This window comes from Rhinatrema bivittatum, chromosome 4 (assembly GCF_901001135.1).
Source record: "Rhinatrema bivittatum chromosome 4, aRhiBiv1.1, whole genome shotgun sequence".
NCBI classification, from domain to species: Eukaryota; Metazoa; Chordata; class Amphibia; order Gymnophiona; family Rhinatrematidae; genus Rhinatrema; species Rhinatrema bivittatum.
This window is the reverse complement of record NC_042618.1, coordinates 44,796,182-44,815,602: the sequence shown is the minus strand read 5'-3', so window position 1 is coordinate 44,815,602 and position 19,421 is coordinate 44,796,182. Positions and strand designations below refer to the sequence as shown.

Genomic DNA, 19,421 nt, shown 5'->3' with positions numbered 1-19,421 from the left:
ACCACCAGGTAATTTAACATTTTGGGGTGGTTCGGGAGGGTGGGGGAGGGTAAGGAATTGGTTTTAAAGGGTCGGGGTGGGTTTAGGGGTTGTTTTGGTGTGCCAGTTTTCCCGCCCTCCCCCAAATAATTCCCGTGCCCTATTTAACGATACAATACAAATGCCCCTGACGATAAATCGGGGGCATTTGTATTGTATCGTGAACTCTAACGATTTAGGACGATTTTAAAATTATCTGACGATAATTTTAATTGTTCAAAAACGATTCAAATCCCTAGTGGCTATTCCCTAAGGGGTAGATTTTTTTAAAAAGCGCATTCACGTACTTTTGTTTGCGCACCAGGCGCAAACAAAAGTACGCTGGATTTTATAAGATACGTGCATAGCCGTGCGTATCTTCTAAAATCCTGGATCGGCGTGCGCAAGGCTGCCGATTTTGGGCAGCCGGCGCGCGCTGAGCCGCGCAGCCTGTCTCCGTTCCCTCCGAGGCCGCTCCGAAATCAGAGCGGCCTCGGAGGGAACTCTCTTTCGCCCTCCCCTCACCTTTCCCTCCCTTCCTCTACCTAACCCACCCCCCCGGCCCTATCTAAACCCCCCCTTACCTTTGTCCGTAGATTTACGCCTGCGAGAAGCAGACGTAAATCTATGCGCGCCAGCGGACTGCTGGCACTCCGTACTCCGACCCGGGGGCTGATCCGAAGGCCTGGACCATGCCCCCGGGCCGGTGCCACGCCCCCAGTCCTGCCCCCGAAACGTCGCGCCCCGCCCCCGAAACGCCGCGTCATCGGGTCCCGCTCCCGACACGCCCCCTCTATCGTGAGACCGCACCTTGAATACTGTGTACAATTCTAGTCGCCGCATCTCAAAAAAGATATAGTTGCAATGGAGAAGGTACAGAGAAGGGCAACAAAAATGATAAAGGGGATGGAACAGCTCCCCTATGAGGAAAGGCTGAAGAGGTTAGGGCTGTTCAGCTTGGAGAAGAGACAGCTGAAGGGGGATATGATAGAGTTCTTTACGATCATGAGAGGTCTTGAATGAGTAGATGTGACTCGGTTATTTACACTTTCAAATAAGAGAAGGACTAGGGGGCATTCCATAAAGTTAGCAAGTAGCACATTTAAGACTAATCGGAGAAAATTCTTTTTCACTCAATGCACAATAAAGCTCTGAAATTTGATGCCAGAGGATGTGATTAATACAGTTAGTGTAGCTGGGTTCAAAAAAGGTTTGGATAAGTTCTTGGAGGAGAAGTCCATTAATGGCTATTAATCAAGTTTACTTAGGGAATAGCCACTGCTATTAATTGCATCAGTAGCATGGGATCTTCTTAGTGTTTGGGTAATTGCCAGGTTCTTGTGGCCTGGTTTGGCCTCTGTTGGAAACAGGATGCTGGGCTTGATGGATCCTTGGTATGACCCAATTTCTTATGTTCTTATGAGCACAGCATCGGGTTGGCACTGTAATGTGTTCTAGTTTGCCTCTTTGTTCACAGTCTTGTTCAAGCCTTCTTCCAGTATCCTACTGTTTCAGGTAGTACCCTCGGACTGTCTCTCTGGTACTGACCTCGGCCTGTTCCTTGACCATCCTGTCCGCTGCCTGCATCCTGACCTCTGCCTGCCTTGTGACCTTGTCTGACCTCTGCCTTATTGACTATTCCTCGGCTGCCATTGACCACATCTCCTGATTCTGGCTCTGTCCCTTGCCTTGTCATCGCCTATGCTGTTTGGGCCTTCCTTGCCTCTCCAGGCCATCAGCATGAAGTCCGATCGCGCTCCCTTGCTGATCGTGGGCACGCCTCTCTACTACCACTCCGGGAGACCCTGCGAGGCCCACCTAAGTCCAAATGGCCCGGGTCCATACAGGCTCCACCCGAGGGGACCTCACACTTCCATTGGTGTGAAGCTCATCCTAGCCTCTGTCTCCTCCTGTGCTCCGCCCCCTGGGGGCAGGTGCTTCTTGGTCCCTACCAAGGAGCCGTTCTCCTCTGCTCCAGTACAAGGGTCCACCTCCAAGCGCAACACACTCCTGTGAACCTAGGGCCCCGGAATTTGAATCCTCCTCCCTGACATATCGAATCCCTGCACCCAGGGGCCTGCAATGGATTGAGAGTGGAGAAAGATAGAGAGGTGCGAGTAAAGTGGCCCTAGGGACAATGGTATGCCTCTGCATTCTGGGAAGTCCCTGAAGAGGGGAGCAGATGTAACGTGTGGGGATAAATTTTATGGGATAATTTTCAAGGGCAATTTTAATTTATACACACAAGTTCGCTTTGAAAATTGGTGCAGCTTAGGTGCATATTTACTGGCTAAGTTATGCAGGATGTTACAACATTATTCCCAGAAATGCTGAGCCTCTGTAAAGGTTCACTGAATTATACACCGTGCTGTCATGTTAGCTATTTCGATATCTAATGTGTTTGTGTAGCAAATAGAGATGTTTCTTTTAAGGTCGGGTTCAATACCTAGCACGCTGACATAAATTTTGTGCTCTATCCAGAGACTATATCAGAAAGACCACCAGGAGGGAAACCACATGCATTCATATTTCCAAAAATAATTGTACCATCCAAGTTAAAGTGTGGTTTCCAAGGGGAGTTTTATACTTCAGTCTTCTGAAGTAACATTTTCATCAAACAATAATAGCAAGGTAGGTGTCTGCAATACTAATAATAAGGAAATATAAGGGAAGTGGCATCATGTTCTCAGTAAAATACAATTTCTCCACCGCAGCATGTTATGGTTTCAACAAATATATAACAACAATCACTACCCCTGTTACGCTGTTTCTCTGGTTGAGAAAGCAGGTTTTTACTCAAAGAGGAAAGTCACCCCTTCTTTCTAGTGCCATCCGGCCAGCTGAGTGATTTCTGCAAGCATGGCCTCTCCTTGCCACCACTAAGGGGCGAGGACTATGTGAATGGGAGCATGATTGGGGAGGGGGATAGGAATGGGAGCCTGACTGGAGGGTTGTGTGTAAGTGAATAGGAATCTGTCTAGGGTGTATGTGTGTGTGTGTGCATATGTGTATGTATTTCTGCGTGCATGAAAACCTGACTTGGATATGTGAGTCTGTGTGTATGTGTGTGTGTGAGGGGTAGGAACCTGTCTGTGGGGGTGGGGTGTGAATAAGAACCTGTCTGGGGTATATGTGTGTGTGAATGGGAGCCTGCCTGGGTGGGTGTGTGTGTGTGTGTGAAGAAAATTTGTGCTGCCACACTAATCCATGCTTTACTCAGAATGACTAGAAATAAAACTTTCAGGTATGGAGAGTGGTGAATTTTCCATCCTTATTAGTTTTACTTATTGGATGTCTGTGTCTGCCATTTTGAAATGATTTATTGTTGTTTGGGAAATTTTTAAAATTTTGAATGAGCTCTTAATTATTGGATGTTATTCTATTCCTTAGATCATTATAAAAAGAACATTTCCAAGTATGGTTTTACTAATATGATTGATTTATATTTCTTGATTTTATTGTTTGATGAATGATTGATTTATGAGGACTGGTGATGTTTCTGTTTCTTCATTGCTGCATTGTGTACAGAGTCTGGCTTGTTGTGGTTTGCAGTTTCTGGTTCAGTTTCTGTTTATAGTCTCTTTATTCTATATTTGCTGAGAGTGAGTCTGTGTTCTGCCTGTTTAATTGAGGTGGGGTATTCTGTGTTAAAAAAAAAAATGAGGAGGGGGCAGCACAGTAATTATTTGCACAGGACAGCAAAAATGCTAACACCAGCCAGGAAAGTAACCCAACCTTGTATTAGTGTCTGAGACACACGCTCCAAAATGCAACTTTGTGTACTTTTCACCTAAAACACATCAACATTTCCATGCAGTTTTGTGGGTTTCTATTTGCTTCCTACTAATCCTAACATAACCAAAATATTTGAAACATGTTGTGTTATGCCAATGAGGTTAAGAAAAAAAGTCTGTAGTAAATTAAATGATAAACTGTAGCCATTTTGGAAAACATTAATTTGTTCCTTATTCCACAAAAAGAACCAAATTCCTGGATCTCTATTGTCTTGAGGGCTGGGAATTTGGCCACCACTTTTAATATGTCGTTGTTGTTATCAGACAAATCCATTTCCTTGACTGAATGACTAGAGAATTATTTATTTGTTTACCCACATTTTATTTCTTGCTTGTCCAAAGAGAGTCCAGCCAGATTATAAATTATAATTTAAAGGCAAATACCATACAGAATACCAGACAATTAAAAACTCCCCCACATACCATATATATATATTACCTAACCAGGATTCTATATTAAATCAGCACAAAATAAAATTTAAAAAAATATATAAAAAAAACAACCTATCTGAGAGAGACAAAATGGCTGCTCATCGAACACCACGTGAACGCTCTGCTCTGGCTTCTCAAGTTTAATTTCCTGCTGAAGATATTTAACGACGATTAATAGCCACACACGAAAAGAAAAGCAAAGTTAGTTTTCTTCAATTACCTCTAGTGTGGATACATCGCAAAGGAGCATTTTGGAGTGTTTTGCTGTGCCTCCAACCACTCACATTGAGAGGACCACTGAGGGAGGGGACTTGGAGAGAGGTCTCAACTTCTAAGTTGAGGAGATCTCGCTAAGCCCGGGAGCGCCGGATACACCGTCTCCCCCTGCTGCTGATGGAATGTCACAGGGCAAGAGCCAGGGGAAACCTGAGAACCTGCCATGCTATCAGTGGACCTTCAGAGAGCAAAGAGAGAGAGCGCTATGAGCGTAGAGAAGAAACCAGGTCAGCAGGCAATACTAGAGTCGCCTGCTTCTGGGGCCTTTGGAACTCTTCCCCCATCACCTATGGAGGCTAGCACGCCGATTTCGAAGGACTCTGATCAGGAAAACTGGCAGGAATCAGGGGCAAACCTTAGAGTACAGGTCAGTGAGACTGTAATTATTAAACCACCTGAAATTAGATTGGAAACTTTATGGAACCTTATTGTAAGATTAGATTCCTCGATATCTTCGTTGACTCAAGCAGTGACAGAAACAAATAATGTTCTTAACTTAAATACAGAATCTTTAAAGAGACAAGAAGGGAAAACTGAGATTTTGGCTAATCGTCTTACTCAAGTTGAAAAAATTAAATTTCAACAAATGCAGGTCGAGAGAGAAACTATAAAAAAGATGGAATATATTGAGAATAACATATGGGCATTAAATCTGAGAATATTAAATTTTCCTATTATCAAGAAGATGAACTCTGTCGAATTGTTTAAGAATTATATATCACAAGTATTGAAGATACCATCAGGATGTATGCCAGTGGTAGTTGCAGCATATTATATCCCTCAGAAGAAAGAACAAATACAATCCGAATGAACTGAAAGAGAGGATTTACTACCGTTGGAAACATCAATAAATATATCGGAATTTCTCCAAAGTTCTCAGGATTTTGAGATTAAACAAAGAGGGACTCTTATAGTGAACTTTGCTTTTTCCACAGATAAAGAAAATGTATTAAGGTTCTTCTTTCGGTCTAGATCCTCAACCTTTTATGGACAGAAAGTCTGGGTTTACCCAGATTTAGCCAGAAACACGGAGTTGGGTAGGAAAACATTTCTTGCCTTTAGACAAGATGTGCTTAATAAAGGGGGGGGGGGGGGGGCAGTTCCTGCTCAAATATCCATGTAGATGCATAGTCAAATACAATACTGAGAATTATATGTTCACAGACCCGGATCAACTTAAGGGGCTCTTACGTTTGTAATTTTGAGCATCCGACATTACGTCGCCGTGATCGCCTCCTCGGCGATCACGGCGACGACGTCCACGAGGCAGGCCTGTGCAACCGGCGCCACAGACCCGCCGGGGTAAGGCCCTTTAAATTACAGCCTCACCCGCGAAGGGTCCGCCGCCGATCGTGCGGCATCCGGTCCCGTCTTCGCCGTCCTTCCTGCCGCTGTGCACGCCCACAGCCGACACGCCAGCAAGGTCCAACCAATCCGGAGAGGCCCTGAGGCCCTTTAAATTCTTCTCTCGCCGGCGCAAAGCTCCTTCTCCTCGGCGATCACGGCGACGACGTCCACGAGGCAGGCCTGCGCAACCGGCGCCACAGACCCGCCGGGGTAAGGCCCTTTAAATTACAGCCTCACCCGCGAAGGGTCCACCGCCGATCGCGCGGCATCCGGTCCCATCTTCGCCGTCCTTCCTGCCGCTGTGCACGCCCACAGCCGACACGCCAGCAAGGTCCGACCAATCCGGAGAGGCCCTGAGGCCCTTTAAATTCTTCTCTCGACGGCGCCGCGCGCCGTGCGTCGCGCGCCTAAGGAGCACAACAAAGGGGCCCGCCCCTTTGTGCGCCCCTTCGTGCGCCTTCGCAGCCGCAACTACCAAATACCTGCAATCTCCTCCAAACCAACAACCAAGCTTCAGTCTCATCTTGCCTGCTGCCACGGGACTCCAACGCCGCCCCGGCTCCGTTTACATCAACTCCACATCTCATAACCCGACTACAAGGCTTGAGACCAACAGGACCCCACCAACTGTAAGACTTATTACCTACCCCCTCAGGTTCTTTCTCTCCCATTCTCCCATAGCAGTTACCAGACTGCCTTCACTAACTGCTATGCTCTACAGCCTGTTACAATTGTCACGATAATTGCTTGATTCCACCTACCTTATTTGTATTGCCTATATAATTTCCTGCCTCTTCTGACATTGCCTATATAACCACATGAATGTGCCTGCCTCTTATGACATTGCTTGTACAACTACAATAATTTGCCTCTACACAACCCCCTATCCCCCTAGAGTCTACGCAACCTGCCCTATCTCAGAAACCAGATATCACACCAGCCTTACCCACACCAACCCGCCTCCTGTATTCCACCCACAGCCTCTCCTCCCTACCATAGGAAAGCCTCTATTATCAATAAGTCTCTCTGAACATATACCTACGTAGCATATGACCCATTCTTCTATCCCTCTCGCTAAGACCCTTAACCATCCTCATATCCACCCTTTACCTCATACTAACCTACCCCCTGCAGTGAACAACACCCTACCTTACATACACCAACCAAACAATACCAGAACCCCCCATTCTTTACAATTATGAGTCCACAACCTATTCCTACCATAAAACACTTCTACACCCCCTACAAAATAACCAGTCACACATACATAACACAACAACACAGATCACTCATCCCCATTATGGCATCCCCCCTCACACAAATCCTGGGCATGCTATCATTTTCCATTCTACTACTCAATGCTCAATCCATTCTAAAAAAGACCATTCTACTACAGGACATCCTTACGGACGAAGCCCCTGACATATGCGCCATCACGGAATCCTGGTTAAAGGATACCGACTCCGCCTTAATTAACCAACTCTCCTCAGATGCATACAGCTTATTTTCCATACCTAGAAGGAAAAAAAAAGGAGGTGGACTATTCCTGGCCACCAAAAAGAACTTCAACCTCACGCTCCAAAACATTTCACCACCCCCCAAACTGGAAATCAGCATATTCAAATCTAATTCCCTCCAACTCTGCTTAATCTATGCCCCCCCTGACCTTCTCGAAAAAAATCCCTCCCCACTCATAGAATACATCTCTAAACACATAAACAACACTAAGCCTGCCATAATTCTGGGAGACCTGAATATTCATGTAGACCGCGACCCCCTTTCCCCGTCTTGTGAAGCTATCTTGACAGCTATGACAGCACTTGGTTTCAAAGAAAATGTCTCAGAACCCACGCACAAGGCTGGGCATACAATCGACCTCATCTTTACCAACTCCTCTATTCAAACTGACCAACCCAGATGCACACCCATCCCTTGGTCAGACCACTTCCGAATAGACACACGATGCACAATCAAAGACACCCCCCCCCCCCCTCGCAACCCAAAAGAACAATAACATTTCGCAAACAAGGCAAGACTGAAGACATCCTTGAGGCCCTTTCAAAAGAACTCCCCAACATAGACCTCACTGACGCAAACACAGCCACAGCCTCATGGTTTCAAATCACCACAAACATAGCAGATAGACTCTGCCCATCCCACACCAAAGAAATCAAAGCAAACACAAATAATAAGAAACCTTGGTATACAAATGAACTTAAAACCATGAAAATCGACCTTTGTAAAATAGAAAAATCCTGGCGGAGGAATCAAATACCCACCATCCTAGCACAATTTCGCGCCCTTCTACACACCTACCGAAAAGCCACCGAAAAAGCAAAGAAAGACTTCTATGCCGCAAGAATCCATCAGTTCCAGTTCAACCCACAAGCCCTCTTCCAATTCGTAACCAGCCTCATCACAGCACCGGACAGACACAACCTTGACCACGACGATGAAACAAAATGTGAAAAATTAGCATCATACTTCAACACTAAGGTACAGACCATTATGGCGCGCTTCTCACCACACCCCAATCTCCCCAACTTCATAACTCCCAGGAATACTCCCAATGACCACTATATTCCCATCTCACCCATACAAACCTCAAACTCCACCCTCTCAAATTTCGAAAGCACATCTGCACTAGAAATTGAAAACACTATCAAAAAACTCAGACCCGTCTATCATCCCTCAGACAATCTGCCCACCATAACACTAATCTCAAACCCTACATCAATTGCCAAACACATTGCAAATGTCCTGAATAAATCTATCTCACTGGGCCAGGTCCCAACCGAACTTAAGCAAGCCATTATAAAACCCATCCTCAAAAAACCAGACTTAGACACCACTGATCCAGCCAACTATCGCCCAGTGTCAAACCCCCCGTTCCTCTCCAAAATACTCGAAAAAATAATTAATAGACAACTTACAGAATACATAGAAGACCACAATATTCTCTCATCTTCTCAGTTTGGTTTCCGTAAACACCATAGCACAGAAACCCTACTTATTTCCCTCTCGGAAACCATACTCAAAGTCCTGGACAAAGGACAGCCCCACATACTCGCACTTCTAGATATATCAGCGGCATTCGACACAGTTAACCACAACATACTCATTAAACGCCTCAAGGAAATTGGCATCACGGACAACGCCCTTCTTTGGTTGCAGTCTTACCTACACGACAGAAGCTACAGAGTAAAAATTGGCCGCAATGAATCCAAACCAGTCAAGCTATCACAAGGAGTACCACAAGGCTCATCCCTCTCCTCAACCCTTTTTAATATCTACCTCATACCCCTCTGCATACTGCTCTCCAAACTGGGCATCCAGCACTTCATATATGCAGACGACGTCCATATACTCATACCTTTAACAGACTCAATCACTAACGCAATGAAGACTTGGAAATCTGCTTTGTCTGAAATAAACAAATTACTCACTGACAACTTTCTGGCACTCAACACCAACAAAACCGAACTACTCATCCTCTCTCCCCCTAACATTCCCACACTCAGCATTCCCTCCCCCTCGCCACCAGGCTGCCCTCCTACCCAATTTGTCCGCAGCCTAGGCATATGGATAGACAACCACTTTAACCTCAAAAAATTCATATCTAACACTATAAAGAGCGGATTCTTCAAACTACACACATTGAAGAGAATCAAACCACTCTTACACACTTCTGATTTCCGAACAGTACTGCAGGCCATGATCCTATCCAAACTGGACTACTGCAACGCTATCCTACTAGGCCTCCCAAAAAATACCCTTCAACCGTTACAGCTCCTACAGAATGCTGCCGCCCGCATTCTCACAAATACTCACCGTCATGACCACATCACCCCAGTTCTTCAATCCCTACACTGGCTCCCAGTAAACTCCAGGATAATCTACAAATCCCTCACCCTCATACACAAAGCCATTCACAACCAAAACATGCACTGGTTCCCTGAATATCTCCACCTCCACAACACAACCAGACCAACTAGAAAACAGCACCAAGCCAAACTCCTGACACCCTCCCCTAAATTCATCAAACATGCCACGATCAGAGAAAGATCATTCATTATAGCAGGCACTTCCCACTGGAACAAAATGCCACCCCACCTACGCCAGGAACCTTGCCATAAAAAATTCAAACAGAATCTGAAAACCTGGCTCTTCAAATTAGCATACCCCGACTAACCAACCACGCCCAAAGATACATACCCAACCCTCTTACACCTTCAGACTGACACACCTCTACTAAACTTAACGACCCCCCCTCATCCCCGCCCCCTCCTACATCCCTGTTCCCTTCCTTCCACCCTCCCCTCATCCTCCTCCCCTCTCGCCAGCCCCATCTTCCTTCTACCTTTCCATTACCGCCCATATACCCTGTTACTACCTTTCCATTCCTTCTACCTCTCCATCACCGCCCATATACCCTATTATCTTGTGAATAGTTAATGAACCTATTCCCTTTTACTTTCCTCAAGAGTTTATCATGTAACCACCTGATAAACCACCTGTCTCAAGTTGAGTTAGTTGTCATAATGTTTATATATTTTAATTTATTGTAAAGCTAAATAATGTTTTATGTTTATCTATCCTAAATTATTGTAAAGCCTGTTGCTACGTTACGTTACATTGTGAACCGGGGTGATGTTTTTAACGTGCCCCGGTATATAAAAGACTGTTAAACAAATAAATAAATAAATGTGTTAAGTTGAGGTAGTTCAATGTGATATATTGTGGAAATTTACTTTTTGTATGCTCATAATTTCTAAGTCTCTCTCCCAAATTTCTTTTGTTTATTTGGTGACTGTATTCTTTTTTCTTTTGAAACATATTAATGTTTTCTTTATATGAAATATTGCTGTAAGTCCCAATATTGCCAGAGTAAGAAAACTCTTGTCAAATTATGTTAAAATGCAATAAAAATAAAATAAAATAAAAACAACCTATCTTCTCTACCAGATTAGAAAAAGAGAAAAAGTTATAAGAAAGCTAAGCATAGCAGCAATGCTTTACACTTTTCTAAAGCTAATTCCTTTGGCAAAGCATTCCAAAAGGTCACACCTAAAACAGAAAAGCTTTCTTCTTTATCTCAGTAAGCCTCACATCATACCAAAGGGATCATAGGTAACATATCTTAATAATTAGATCAAGGGCATGATTGCATTGGATGTGGTTTACTTGATTTTAACAAACTTTTGATACTCTCCCACATAGGAGATTCATAAATAAACTGAGCAGTTAAGGGGTTGGCCCAAAGGTGCTAGACTGGATTAGAAACTGGTAGAATAATGGACAATGACAGGCAGTGGAAAATGGAATTTACTATGAGGAAAAGAAGGTGGATTAGTGAAAGGTCTCAGGGTTCGGTCCTAGGGCACGCCTGTTCAGTAATACTGTGAATGATAGAATGGAGCGAATAGGAGGAAAAAATTGTCTGATTGTGGATAATACCAAGATCTGCAGAGGACAGACCTAAGAGAGTAGACAGAACCATTTATTCTTTCCTTTTTCTTCCTCTTCACCAAGTTCTGCCACCCTTGTTAATTGTAACTGTACTTTCGGTCACCTGAGTTCTAGTTTGATGTATTTAATGCACTCCCGTTTCATGTAAACCAGCAAGATATGTTCTCATGATTGCCGGTATATAAAAACCTTAAATAAATAAAAAATAAATAAAAAGTGATTTATAGAAGCTTGAAGAGCAGTTGACTGCTTGGCAACTTAGTTTCAGTCAAAAAAAAATACAGTTTTATATATTTTGGACACAGAAATCCAAGGGTGCGGTACACAATAAGGGATAAGAACATAAGAAATGCCATACTAGGTCAGAAAAAGGTCCATCAAGCCCAGCAGCGTCTTGTCTCTGACAGTGGCCAGTCAAGGTCACAAGTACCCGGGAGATCCCTAATAATTGATCTATTTCTTGTATCTCACTCCCAGGGATAAGCGTTGACTTTCCCAAGTCTACCTGACTAATAACTGTTTATGGACTTTTCTTTCAGGAACTTGTCCAATCCTCTTTTGAACCCCACTGTATTAGTTGCCTTGACCACATCCTCCGGCAACAGATTCCATAGGTTGATTGTGCAGTGAATGAAATAATACTTACTATGATTTATTTTAAATCTGTCGGTTGCTAGCTTCATGGAGTATCCCCTAGGCCTAGCAATGTTTAAAAGGGTAAATAACCATTCCCTATTTACCCATTCTACCTCACTCACGAGATATGTCAATGATATTGCCTTCTCAGTTGCCTCTTTTCCAAGCTAAAGAGCCCTAATCTGTTTAGCTTTTCTCCATAAGGAGGCTTTTCTGTCCCCTTTATCATTTTTGTTGCCTTTCTCTGTATCTTTTCTATGTTCGTTATGTCTTTTTTGAGATGGGGTGACCAGAACTGCCCACAATACTCAAAATGCAGTCACACCATAGATCTATACAAAGGCATTATGATAGTCTCCGTTTTGTTCTCTATTCCTTTCCAAACAATCCATAATGTTCTAGTTGCCTTTTTGACCACCGTTGCACATGGAGCTAAAGATTTCAAGTATTGTGCAGAAGGACTCCTAGGTCCTTTTCTTGGATGGTGACTCCTAACATGGAACCCAGTATTGTGCATTTGTAGCTGGGATTCTTTGTCCTTACATGCATTTTTTAGAAGCCCAGTCTCCTAGTCTCACAAGGTCCTTCTGTAGTTCTTCACAATCCGCTGCCATTTTAACAACTCAAAACTATTTTGGTCATTTGTAAATTTGGTCACCTCACTCATCGTTTCTTTCTCCACATCATTTATGAATATGCTAAAGAGTACAGGTCCCAGTACAGGCCCATGGGGGCAGTCCACTAACAAGCTTTCCAGAAGCAGGAAAGAGATCATGGGGTGATTATATCTGATGACTTCAAGATAGAGAAACAATAGAACAAGGTAGCATGGCCAGACTAGAAGGGATGCTAGGGTGCATAAGAAGGAATATAAGTAAGTAGTAGAAAAAGAAGGTGATTATGCCATTCTATAGATTGCTATTGAGACCTTACCTGAGTATTGTGTCCAGTTCAGGAGGCCACACCTCTGGAAGGATATAGCTAGAACTGATGAAGTCCAGAGAAGAGCATGGGATAAGCACTCAGGATCCTTATCAGCTAAAAGTGGAGAGAACAGAAAGCATGACCTAGTGGCACAAATCTATTAAGTGCTCAGAACTCCCTGATTTAGCAGTGAGTGTTGGAGGTATATGTGTCAGGGCAAAAATAAACTCTGTCTGGCTTTGAACCAGCAGAGAGCCCGTATGAGAAACTGGAGCTTTGCCCTTGATCCACAGACCAACTGAAATGAAGTGCAGCAGAGCAACTCAGAGGTGACTGTATGCTGTCCGAAGCCCAGACCTGCAGCCAACTGGCCACACCGTTGAGGATCCAGATTGGTCCTCAGGAATTTAAAAGGGGATTACTGGGAACAATGCATTGTTCTGGAAACCTGAGGGCTGTAAGCTAGCTATGCTGTGGATCCCAGATGAGAGACACCTGTAACCCTGCTGAATCAGTGAAGTGTTTGTAAGAAACCTTGATTTGAATTCTGACCTGGACACAGTACTGATCGTACCTGGACAGTACGATTTAAGTGATCTACTTTGGTGTTATTGGACTGGAGTGTTGAGAAGTATCTGTGCTCCATACCTGAAGAGAGCTTATGTGCTATATTTAACAAGGTGAAGAGAACCTGTTTACTATTTATGTTAATCCTGCTATATGTGAATAAACCATGCATTGATCTTACAAGGAATTGTGTTGAAGTCCTTTGTCTAACAACCTGACAGTAGGGCAAAATAGTTAATGTGGTACATTAGAAGTCATAGGTGTAACACAGGCATCCAGGGAGACAGATTTATTATGCAGGCTGCAAGGGTAGATCAACTAGCAGCTTGGTCTGTCTGGCAGGCTACAAGTTCTGTAAATACCACAAGTTCTAGTGAAAATGCAGGTGATCCCATTGCCAGGTATCTCCGTCAGGCTATGCAAAGGAGGTTCACTTGTACTTGTAAATATTTAGATCAGGCTTTGATGACAGAATCTAGCAGCTGTGTCTGTCTGTCAGGTCGCAAGTTCTATAAAGCTAGAAGTCCTAGCAGAAACGCAGGTGCTCATGTAGCCAGGTCTGTTGGCAGACTATGCAGGAGATCTAAAAGGCTGTATATTTAGGCAATGGTCTAAATATTGATGGGTATTTAGGTTATTATAAAGCATTGTAGTTTGGCACAGGAAAGGTGGATGCTGGAGAGAATTTAGTGGTGGTGACCTTGCATGCTCCTCTATCCAAGATGGGAGAGTACAAAGGAGGAAGAGAAAAAAAAAGACTGCCCTGGATAAAGAGAAACTTGCCCATGGTGCCGGCTGAGATGTATCCTTAGCAACGTGGATAGAATTATTGGGTAGACTGGATGGAACGGATGGTCTCTTTCTGCCATCATTTATTTCCTATGTTCCTATGTAATGGCTGTGCCTTCCATAAATCTTTGAACTGTATAGCAAAGAACATTGCACTGTCTAAATATAAAAAATAAAAAAATGTATGTGAGTTTTATCCAGTGTGTGCACCAACAAACTCCAGAAAGAGCAGAGTGAGAGCTTCTGTAGAATGTCCAAGTACAAGAAAGAATAAGGTTTAAAGAGCAACCCTAGAGAAAAGATTGCCCAAAATGTTTATACTATAGATTCCCAAGATTACTTGCGCAACAAATTGTGTTCTGCTGTGTGGGTATGAAAGCTCACAACTACCGTATCAGCCTTTCCAATTGTCCTTAAAAACGAATGCACGCACAGATTGACTAAGTGCTGCTTCTCAGATCTGAATGATTCTGTGCTTTTTGAATCTCATTCAACTACTGTGGCATATATTTTCATGTATGCTGTTTTCCTAAGAGTACATTTCCTGCATCGGAAAAGCTGGAAGCAGTGTAACAAAGCTCTTATCATGTGATTGCCTGCATTCCTTGAGGAGATCTCTGCCTCAACTTTGACTTACGATCTTTGCAAGTGGTTTGCTGCAGGTCAGAATACAAGGTCATGTTAGATTTCAGTCAAAACAAGACTCCCGAAGCCCCGTGCGGCTAGATAGAGGCAGATAGCCTGAACAGCGTGCAGAGTGCAGACAGGAACAGAATGCAGGCACCCAAAGTGCACAGACGCTGGCAGAACTTGCACTAGGGTTAGTTCCGAGCCAGATTTGATTTGCATTAACATATTTTGCATGTAATTAAAATGTATTGAATGATCACTGAAACCTGTGCTTATGTTTCAAAGGTTAAAATAGTATTCTCAACCAAAGAGGTAAAAAAATCCCATGAACCACAGCTTGGGAAATAAGGAAACACTGGATCAGCCAGTAGTCCTCTTAAGGCTTGGATGGACTGTAACCATAATTTTCACTCCTGCTCTTTTGTCTCTGACATCTCAGAAGCAGTACCAGACCAGGTTGCTTATTTTCAATGACCAGTTTCAGCCATGTTGATGGGTCATCACTACTTTTGGACTAAGACCAACCACCTTTTCCCTTATACCCCACAAAGACTATCATAGAAACATAGAAACATAGAAATGACGGCAGAAGAAGACCAAATGGCCCATCTAGTCTGCCCAGCAAGCTTCACACATATTTTCTCTCATACTTATCTGTTTCTCTTAGCTCTTGGTTCTATTTCCCTTCCATCCCCACCTTTAATGTAGAGAGCAGTGATGGAGCTGCATCCAAGTGAAATATCTAGCTTGATTAGTTTGGGGTAGTAGCCGCCGCAATAAGCAAGCTGCACCCATGCTTATTTGTTTTACCCAGACTATGTTATTAGCCCTTATTGGTTGTTTTTTCTTCTCCCCTGCCGTTGAAGCAGGGAGCTATGCTGGATATGCGTGACGTATAAGTCTTCTCCCATGCCGTTGAAGCATAGAGCCATGCTGGATGTGCATCGAAAGTGAAGTATCAGGCCCATTTGGTTTGGGGTAGTATTCACTTTCGATGCACATCCAGCATGGCTCTATGCTTCAACGGCATGGGAGAAGACTTATACGTCACGCATATCCAGCATAGCTCCCTGCTTCAACGGCAGGGGAGAAGAAAAACAACCAATAAGGGCTAATAACATAGTCTGGGTAAAACAAATAAGCATGGGTGCAGCTTGCTTATTGCGGCGGCTACTACCCCAAACTAATCAAGATTTACGCACATGTAACCAGATGGAACTGGTTACATGTTTGTGATTTCACAAGATCCAATTATGAGAGCTGGTTAATAATTACAGTACTTTGCTTTCGCCACAGCCCTTGATTTAGTTTAGTATTAGTTTATGCTGCTGTATGTGTAGTAATAGCTTTTTTCATTTTTTAAAGCAAACAGTATTGTTTTCAAAGTCCAACAAGGATCTAAAAAATATTTAGCTAAATTACTAGAACTTTTTCTTTGGTTAAAAAACAAAAAAGTCCAGAATTCTTGTAAAAGCCCAGACTACTGCTGGTTTCCACACTAACAGAGGGGCCGATGCAATACAGGGCGCTCAGCCGAGCGCACTGTTTAACTCACAGTTGGATGCGGGTTGAATAGGCGCTAATTAGTTCCCTTATGCAATAAGGGGTAGATTTTCAAACACAGCGTGTTCGTGTACTTTTGCTGGCGCATCAGGCGCAAGCAAAAGTACGCGGGATTTTAGTAGATACGCACGTAGTCGGGCGTATCCGCTAAAATCCTGGATCGGCGTGCACAAGGCTATCGATTACGTATAGCCGGCGCGTGCCGAGCCGCGCAGCCTACCCCCGTTCCCTCCAAGGCCGCTCCGAAATCAGAGCGGCCTTGGAGGGAATCCTCTAACGCCCTCCCCTCACCTTCCCCTCCCTTCCTCTACCTAACCCCCCCCCCCCCCCGGCCCTGTCTAAACCCCCCCCCCCTTACCTTTGTCGGGGGATTTACGCCACCCGGAGGGAGACGTAAATCCCCGCGCGCCAGCAGGCCACTAGCACGCCGGGACGCGACCTGGGGGCGGGTTCGGAGGGCGCGGCCACGCCCCCGGACCGCCCCGGGCCGTAACCACGCCCCCAGACCCGCCCACAAAACGCTGCCGACACGCCCCCTAAACGCCGCGACGACCGGGCCCGCCCCCGACATGCCCCCCTCGGAGAACCCCGGGACTTACGCGAGTCCCGGGGTCTGCGCGCAGGGACTCACCGGCTCTGCGCTCACCGGCTCTGCGCTCACCGGTGCTCACCGGCGCGCAGGGCCCTGCTCGCCTAAATCCGCCCGGATTTGGGCGGATTTAGGCGAGCAGGGCTCTTAAAATCCGCCCCTAAGGGGATTAGCGCCTCTACAATACAAGTGCAACGCAGAGTGAGTCTACTAGTGCTAATCACATGCAAATGCATGTGATTAAGGCTATTAGTGTTGCGATCCCGGGCCGGCCCCGGGACCGCCACTCACCCCGACTCGGTCCGCCACTTACCCCGACTCGGTTCCAGCCCCCCTCGAGCCGCGTTCGGGCCGTGCAGGCCCCGGGCACGGCGCTCCCACGCCGAGCTAGCTGCCGGCGTCCTCCCGCGGCTGGCCCCGCCCCCTAGCCGCGCGCATGCGCGTGGCAAGCCTCTGCAATTAAAGGGGCCAGCGCGGGAGATGCAGGAAGCCGGCTGGTGATGTCAGACGCTGCAGGGCTATTTAAGCCCTGCAGCCACAGCGTTCCTGGCCTTGCAACGAGGTTCCCAGGGTTTCCTGCTTCCAGTTGCTGCGTTCCTGATCTCCGCCTCGCTCCGATCCGGCTTGCCTGCTGACCACTCTCCATCTTGACCCGGCTCCGTCCCTGACTCCGCTTCTGGAATTCCCTTTGGCTTTGGAACGACATCTGACTTCTGGCTTGACCCGGCTCCATCCTCGACTCCGACTTGCTTCTTCCTGGACTCCGTCTCGGATCTTCATCGCTCCACTGGCCCGAAGACTCTCCTAAGTCCCAGCGGCTGGGTCCCTACGGGCTTCTCCTGGCTTCCAGGGCGAATCTCCAGAAGTCCCAGCGGCCGGGCTCCTACGAGCTCCTATCGGGGGAGCGCCGGTCTCCAGGGTGAAGAGATCATACTCCAGGGCCCAACGTTGTCCAGCCTCCAGGTCATCCCCGAGTCCTTGGTCGCATAGGACTCCATCCTGTTCCAGCATTCAAAGCCACCTCGTCCATCAAACCGCCTCCCGGTTGGGACCTGTAGCTGAGGTCCTCCACACCTTCCATCTCTCGTCCCGACCGGCCCAAGGGTCCACAACTCCCAACAATTAGCATTCACTCCAGATGCAAAAAAAAAAGTGCCTCTAGGTTGCACATTTAGAAAAAACTGCTTTTCTGAACGGCCTCCTACTTAATATCGTTGCGCTATTAAGTAGGAGGAAAAACAAAATTAAATACAGTTAAAAAAATAGTTTAAAAAAAAACACTGGCAGTCGGGTGCAGGACACGGACGCTCAACTGACAAGCATCCATTTCCTGAACCCTCTGGCTGTGTGGCTGTGCGGTGATTAGGAAAACCGACGCCGATAAACTCGGCATTGGTGTTCCTAACCAGCGGATCGCCGACGCCGATCGGGTTCTCATTAGCAAGGAGTCGCTAGGGGCGCGCAAGCAACCCTAGCTCCTCCTTACTAACTCCACCCCCTAATTTAAATATTGCATGGCGTTCCCCAATGGGGGCGCCTGGGGGCGCATTAAGAAAGCGGGCGCTGACTGTTCAGTGCCCGCTTTCTGCGCATATTTATTGCGTCAGCCCCAGAGTGCCTCCTTTGTAAGGCAGAAATTCACAGCCATCATCTTGCATGGAAAAGGTTAACAAAATAAAAAATGAAATAGCCTGGCACTTCTGAACACTTAGATCTACGGGTGTACATGGATTCACATGTCTTTCAAAACAAGTCTCACCATGTTAAGACTAGATCTGACTTTTTTCCTTAGGGGGGGCCAATTTCAAAGGGACGTCAGCTTAACTTGCAGAATGCCCCTTTAGAAACATGTACAGACAATACACATGTAAAATTATATTCATGCACATGATATCCACATACTTTTATGTGCAAAGGGGAGAGGCATTCCAGGAGTTGGAGTCTACGCAGAGGTTGGGGTTTATTTATGCAATAGAGATGTGTAGGGTTTGGTTTGTTTTTTTCATTTGTTTTTTGCTTTTTGGGTTGTTTTTTTTTTTTTTTCGTTTTTATTCAGATCATTTAAAGTTTGTTCAGTTCGGTACATTTGCCAAACTGAAAAAGCATTAAACAAGAAAAAAAAAACCCCACAAAACAAAGATTAAATAAGAAACAGGCCTCTGGTGGCCCTGGCTAGTCCTTCCTGGGGCAAAAAAACTTTCCAGGCCTGGATCCAAGGCTTGGGGTGGGGCTGAAACCAGGGACCTCTGTGAAGCTGTGAGGGCCAGGGAGCTCCCACCCCACTCCCCACATACCCCCTTCGAGGATCTGACTGTAAACGGTCAGGAGCCAGGCCCCAGGCATTTAAAAATGGTGCATCTAGCTGGAGAATGGTGCTGAAGTGACAT

The 19,421-nt window shown here is 45.5% G+C and overlaps 1 long non-coding RNA gene across 3 annotated transcripts in view; it reads right to left on the bottom strand.

Moving 5' to 3' along the window:
* The window catches only part of LOC115089297, a 48,917-nt gene extending 35,863 nt beyond the window's left edge, over positions 1–13,054 (bottom strand). For all 3 annotated transcript variants that reach the window (XR_003856049.1, XR_003856051.1, XR_003856050.1), the window contains exon 1: positions 12,906–13,054. This is a non-coding gene — a long non-coding RNA (uncharacterized LOC115089297). The remainder of the gene's footprint in view (positions 1–12,905) is intronic.
* Between the last annotated feature and the right edge of the window lie 6,367 nt (positions 13,055–19,421).